The sequence below is a fragment of the Schistocerca americana genome, chromosome 9 (genome assembly GCF_021461395.2).
Source record: "Schistocerca americana isolate TAMUIC-IGC-003095 chromosome 9, iqSchAmer2.1, whole genome shotgun sequence".
Taxonomy (NCBI): domain Eukaryota; kingdom Metazoa; phylum Arthropoda; class Insecta; order Orthoptera; family Acrididae; genus Schistocerca; species Schistocerca americana.
The window spans coordinates 18,604,948-18,612,649 of NC_060127.1; positions in this window are offsets into that span (position 1 = coordinate 18,604,948).

The following is a 7,702-nucleotide window of genomic DNA, read 5'->3' on the forward strand; positions in this document are numbered from 1 at the left end:
TTCAGATATGACTAAGCTCACATGAACACTCTTTTATTAACTTTGTTGATATGTTATCATAACCACTAGAAGGATTTGATTTCAAGGACTTTATGGTGGATTCTATTTCTTTGGGTGAAGTAAGTGTCAATTCCATTTTACTGAGATTGCTTGTGTGCACTGGTCTCAGATATTCCATTGCATTATTTACTGAACCTGACAACCCCATGCTATCAGTAACAGAGACAAAATACTTGTTTAATTGTTTTGCAACACAACATGCATTTGTTACCAGGGTTTCCTTTATTTTTAGAGCTATTTGTTCCTCCTCATTTCTGGTCCTACCTGTCTCTGACTTAACTATATGCCATGTTGTTTTTATTTATCTTCTTCTCATAATGCAGGTGTTTAGATTTCTGGATAACCTTCTTCAGTATTTTGCAGTAATTTTTGTAATGAGCTATATTGCTAGTATCAAAGGTGTCCCTACGTATCAGATGGAGTTTCCTTTTTGTCTCACATGATATCTTTCAGATTCATATCTACGTAATGGATCGTGTACACACGTGTCTGCCTTGTAAATCCATGAATGAGTTGGCCTTTCCACAAACAACAACCAACACCTATCCTCTGGACTTATCCCTTCAACCTCTGCTTCACTCTGTGGTAAATATAATGCCTTTACTATGTCTAATATCCCACATGTACCGTGCTAACAGCTCCCTCTTTTCTTATACCCACCAGTAGTCCCTTTGCACTAATTCCTGCAGTATCTACAGAGAAGGTATCAGTTTCTTACACAAATATCCCCCAATAGCTGTATTATCAGAACACATTAACTGAGCTGCGTGCTTTGGATATAGCAACTTATAAAAGTGTTGTCCTGTCAATCCACAGTTTCCACCTTGTTCCTGTAACTCATCTAGCGACCATAATAGGTGCTGAATCTGGCCTAAAGTGTTGACTGACAATTTTCTACTTTGTAACAACCCAAGTGAAAAATTAGGTAAATTACCAAACAAATTAAGGCCCCATCGGTCTGCTGTATTGTCTCGATATATACTGTAGAATAAGGGATGTGGCCGGAGTTGTGATAATCACTGATGGACCTTGTCAAAGATAAAACTTATTTATCAGTTGTCATCTTGAAACTGCCTGGCAGATTAAAAATGTGTGCCGGATCGAGACTCGAACTCGGGACCTTTGGCTTTCGCGGGCAAGTGCTCTACCCAACTGAGCGACCCAAGCAAGACTCACGCCCGTCCTCACAGGTTTTTTCTGCCAGTATCTCGTCTCCTACCTTCGAAACTGTGCAGAAGCTCTCCTGCGAACCTTGCAGAACTAGCACTCCTGGAAGAAAGGATATTGCGGAGACAGTTGGTAGGGCACTTGCCCGCGAAAGGCAAAGGTCCCGAGTTCGGGTCTCGGTCCAGCACACAGTTTTAATCTGCCAGGCAGTTTCATATCAGTGCACACACTGCTGCAGAGTGAAAATCTCATTCTGGAAACATCCCCCAGGGTGTGGCTAAGCCATGTCTTATTACTGAAATAAATGGTGAGACATAATAATTGTCGTATTACTTGATATCGGAGCACAGAACTTCTCCATGTCTGACATCTGCATCGTGTGTCACATTGCAGTTAGGCAAACAGATTCAGTTGGTCTGTATGTGTTTAGAGTATATTTACCTATTTCTGTTTATTAACTTTGTCCCTAACTGTGAAAGAACTGTAAGTAAAACAGATCAACATAAATAAATAGCGATATTTCGTCAGTTGACTGCCTCATAACCAGAATAATTCTTTCCTTCACATAAGCTAAGAATTGTACTTTCTCTCTTGTGGTCCTGTTCCAGCAAGAGTTGACTGAAAATTGTGATTAACTTAAAAAGTATGAAGGCACATTTACTATGTATATCAAGCAGAAATTTGAGAGATATTTCGAACACTATTTCTGAAATCCATTATGTATCATTTCTATTTTCAAAGCCAACATATGTTTTACCAATAATGCAGATTATGTCTGGGAAATTTCAAAATTAAATGTCCTGCTACTGTGTCACATTTGCAGTGTGTGTTTCTATGACAGTGAATGGTAACATAAATTCTGGTAGACAATCTATTACTTTGGATATGAAGCATGTAAAATGTATTTTGCATAAGCTTGAGAAGTGAGAACCCTTGCACGTGTCAGTTTCTGTTTATGAATTAATAGAGGGAAACATTCCACATGGGAAAAATATATCTAAAAACAAGATGATGTGACTTACCAAACGAAAGCGCAGGCACGTCGATAGACACACAAACATACACACAAAATTCAAGCTTTCGCAACAAACTGTTGCCTCATCAGGAAAGAGGGAAGGAGAGGGGAAGACGAAAGGAAGTGGGTTTTAAGGGAGAGGGTAAGGAGTCATTCCAATCCCGGGAGCAGAAAGACTTACCTTAGGGGGGAAAAAAGGACGGGTATACACTCGCACACTCACACATATCCATCCACACATATACAGACACAAGCAGAGCCCAGGTGCCGTGCCGCTAACGAAGCGATTGCCTTTGCTGACATCTTTTGCAATAACGACTGCGCGAATCGACGGTATCTTGAAAGGAAAGAAAGAGCAGCAGATGCTGCTGAGGACTCTCCCTCGAGCATTTCCAATGACTTTTTGAGCTCTTATTCGTCATGGCATTCAGGTAGTCTAGGGTGCTGTCGATTGTTGCACACGAATGCGAAATACCTGCATTGTGCGTTTCCGCAAAGTGATTTTTACGCCACAGTGGCGATCGTCCTACAAGTTGTATCAGATGTGGAGGGCAGAGCGTAGCAGTTTCCGTGGTGTTTCTGTTTATATTTAGGAGTACTTCAACAGTTCACCCATAATTTTCCTGTCAGTAGTGGCTTGTCTGACCAGTCTGCATTTTTTGGGACACTTTATTTTACATATATCAAAGCATATTGCTACACAGAATCTGATTTATCAGTTTCTGCTGCCTCCCATGATACTGCTCTGCACATCCATAAATGGTCGAATAAAGCGTATATGAAAAGGAAAGAGAATCATTTTTATGTTTGCCCTGCCAATTTCTAGATCACACTCTACTTTTGAAATTATAGAAATGAACTATTGTCATTGTTTTGCACGTGTTTTGAAGCAGTTTATTTTTTCTTCTGCAGTATTCTAGACATTGGACATAACTGTTCCTTGTAGGTACTGTATGGAAAGTATTTTCTTTTTGCCTTAGTCACTCTTTGTTTCTTGTCTTACAACAACATGGCAGAGACTAAGTAAGAGTATTTTTTGCTGGAACACTCAGACAGCTACAGCTCGACGTCCAGTTAAGGTAGAGTCAATTATATGGTCTGGAAGAAACATTATACTAAAACTTAGTTTTTTCGGTGGGAATACCAAGTATACTAATTGCCGAGGGCATGAGATTATGTAGAGTCATGACATGACTTGTGCATGAATGCACACTTGGGAGTAGCTCCTTTTCAATTTCTAAACAAATGGGAGTTTCCTGACACTCTCAGTAGTGCACAGGACCTCTGAAGCATCAAGAAAGAGGTGAGTGTGTCACATTGAAACTAAAAGTGTACCTCGGTTTCAGTTGTAACTTGCCAGTTAATGTGATTGCTGTAGGGTTCTTCCTGGTGCACCTAGATCACATGCATGCTCTTTTATTATGTGATGTGTGTCGACTTGAGATGGCAATATAACAGCAGCAGAAGGTGTTTCGCGTTCTTCATCTCAACAGATACAGTTTAGTGCAACTATGGCATGTGGTTATCACACTGTGCCTTTGACTTCCAAGATCTCCTGATCACACAGTGTAATATTTATTTTTGTGGGGGTTTTTGTAACACTCCAACTATGTACCTTTGCTTCCAATGACTTTGGATGAACTGCGACACTGCCTAGCAACAGCATTGAATGCTAGAACTTCAGACTTGCTTGCAAAACTATGGGACAAGTGTGACTATTATCTTGTCATGCTTCTGGTGGAGAGCACATGGAATATTTTTGGTAGTAATAAAAAGTTTCATAAATAAACATAATTTTAAAAAGTATTCAGAGATTTTATGCACACACATGTAGAAGACAAAACCTTGCTAAATTATAAATTGGTCTGGAAACAAGTTAAAATTCGCTTTAAGTTTCCACCTTCAATCGTGCAGAAGATATGATCTTGTGAAATCTGATGACTCTTTTGAAACGTTAACATATTTTTATTTTTCATGAGTGATTTTGCTGCTATTATATGTCTGCACTTTATATCCTCTCATCTTCTTTTGTTATCAGTTATTATGCTGCTCAAATAGCAAAAGTTATCTACTACTTTTTGCATCTTGGTCCTATTCTAATTCCCTCAGCATCTGCTGACTTAATTCAACCACACTCGATTTATCCTTGTTTCACATCTGTTGATGTTCATCTTATAAAATCTTTTCTAGATGTTGTCTTCTATGGTAATTGAATCTTCCAAACTCTATGATATCTCTTACAAAATCACAACATCATCAGTGAACTTTCATGTTTTTAGTTCTGGTCACTTCATTTTAATTTATTGAATTTGTCCCTTGTTTTATCCAAAAATTAAATTTCTCTTTGGCTTCCTTTACTACTTGCTTAGTGTAAGATGGAATAACTTGGAGTACGGCGTACATCCCAGTCTCACTACGTATTCAGTTGCTGGCCTCCTTTTATGTCTGGTTTTTGTTCGAGTTGTAGATATGATGTGACTTCCAGAATTTTATTCGTGATAAGTTCAGAATTCCAAAGAGTGTATGCAAGACAATATTGGCAAAAGCCATTTCTTAACCTAACTGTGCCTTTCTTACCTCTACCTTCAAGGATAAGTCACAGAGCCAGCGTTGCCTGTCATATTCCTACATTTCTCCAGAACTCAAATTCATCCACTCCAGTATAGTCTCCTACCAGTTGCTCCATTCTTGTGTGCATAAAATGTGTTACCATGAGTTACAGGTTTTATGATTAAGTAATCCTCACACATGTTAGCAACTGCCAAAGTCAGCATTTAACATAATGTGCTCATCAAATATAACATAAGATGACACAGTAATGTTTCTTAGCCCTGTCACAGGTATCACCAAACTTAACAAACAACTGGTAGGCAAAAATTATAAAACACCAAAAACACAACACACCACCGTGACAAATACAGTGTAGGAAAACAGTTGCATTCAAAACAGCTTCCATTTGTCTCAGTATGGATAAATTGAGGTTCTGTAAGGTTTTTACGGGAATCTTATACCATTTTTTTGTGCAACTAGTTTTGCAAATTCAGGCAGTGACAATATAGACGGATAGCGATCATGCACCTTTCTAGAAACAGACCATAAATAAAGGCTCAGTAATATTGAGATCTGATGACCTTGGTGGCCAGGGGAGATGCAACAATTCATCTTTGTGTTGTCAAAATGAGTCCTGGACGATGTGAGCTCTGTGAACAAGGGCCCTGTTGTTTTGTAACACAGCGTCACCACTGGGGAACATTGTCCCACGATATGGACCTGGTCAGCCAAAATGATCACATAATCCGTGGCAGGAACACAACATTGCAGAGTAACCATGTGGCCCATGGAGTACTGTTTTATGGCTGCCCAAATCATCATTGAACCCCCTCCGTGTTTCAGAATTGGGGCATAAACTTGACCAGAAATTGGAAACCTATGAAACAAGAGTCATCCAACTGGGTCAGAGAGGTCACTTCTTTCGAAGAGAGTAGCAGTGTGTGTTGGACAATCTGACTACGTACTTGGTTTGAAAAGGGTGGAAGCTGGCGTGCCATATAGTGGAGGCAGACGTTCTTAGTTGCGACGTGAAGGGAGCATCCAAAACAGGCAACCCACGTACACAGAAACGTCTTCGCAGTAGTTTCGGCTGAAATATCGACTATTGGAGTTGCTTCTGCCCATCTTGTTCACCTATCTATGGCCGTAAACAAATATCTGTAACCCTCTGACTGTGGGAGAGGTCCAACCAGGTCCACGTGAATATGTGAAAATCTAGCAGAGTTACCTTGAAAATCTCCAATATCAGCACGCACATGTCGTCCTACTTTACTCTGTTGACAAGGAATGCAGGAACGTACCCAAAGGTGCGCGTCTCTTTTCATAGAAGGCCACACATAGCGATCTGTCAGCAGCTTGATTGTAGCGTTGGCTCCTGGGTGCGATAGTGTGTGGACACTGTAGAATGCCGTCTTGCGTAATATTTTTGAAATGAATGGTCTTGGTCTGCCTTGAGAAAAGTCGCACCACAGCTTCAGCTTGGAGTTAGGCACCAGAATTTGCTCGAACTTCAGACCTGTAGACGGGTCGTTTAACAGCTGTCGTAGCTCTGCGTCCTTGGTCTGTTCCACTGCAAGTTTATCATAGTCTATAATTTCTGAAATCTCGCAAATACGTGAAAAGTAGTCAGCAACTAAATTTTCTACCCTCTTAAATGGCGTATATCTGTCGTGATCTGACTTATGAACTCAATATAACGGAACTGTCTTGGTGAGCACTAATCACTGGTGTTTATAAAAGCCGATGTTATGGGTTTGTGGTCTGTAAACAAAGTCACTGGTCTAGCCTCTATTTGTGGGCGGAAGTATCGAATTGCTTCGTAGATCGCAAACAATTCTCTGTCATACGCGCTCCACTTCTGTTGTGCAGTCTGTAAACTTTTAGAGAAAAACGGTAGTTGTTGCCATTGCCCTTCTACACGCTGGTGCAGGGCCGCCCCTATTGCTGATTGGTTCGCGTCTACAACAATAGCTAGCTGTGCGTGGTGAGTGAACTAGGTGAGCGAGCAACACTGCTTTGCTGAGGCTTGCTTGAAGATCATTAAATGCTTTGTCCATTTCTTGTGTCCACTTAATTATTCGTCGACCTTTGGCGTCGCGTCCCTTGAGTGCATCATGATGTCTATAAAAATTTATTGCTCCCATGTATCGTCGTAGCTCTTGGTAGTTTGTCAGTTTCGGAAGGGCCTGTATCGCCGCGATCTTCTCTGACAGAGGCAATATACCTTCTGATGACACAATATGGCCAAGGAAAGTGAGTTGGTTCTTGTGCATGACGTATTTATTTTCGTTTAAAACGAGTCCGTAGTCAGATAGACGCTTGCGAAGTTGACACAGATGCTGTTCATGTGTTTGACTATGCGGAGAGAAGACCAAGATGTCATCAAGATAAGCAAAGCAAAATGTTAATCCCTTAATCACTTCGTCCATAAAACGCTGCCAAGTCTATGCCGCGTTCTTAAGGCCAAAAGGCATAAATAAAAACTCGAATAATCCAAATGGTGTAATCACTGCTGTCTTCTGAACATCTCTTGGAGCCACCGGTATCTGGTTGTATGCTTTCTTGCAATCGAGGATGCTAAAGATTTTCGCGCCGGCCAAAGCACATGTGAAGTCCTGTATATTAGGTACTGGATATCTATCTGGAATGGTCCTTGAGTTTAATGCTCGGTAATCCCCACACGGTCTCCATGATCCATCTTTCTTACGTACTAAGTGTAGGGGTGAAGACTACGGACTGTCTGACCGGCGAATTATTCCCGACTATAACATTTCCTCGAATATCGCCTTTGTTTCTGTCAATCTCTCTGGTGCGATTCTACGTGCTCGTCGTGAAACTGGTTGTCTTTGCGTGGTACGAATATAGTGAACCGTACTGTTTAAATTCTTCTCTTCGCCATGTAGCTCTTCG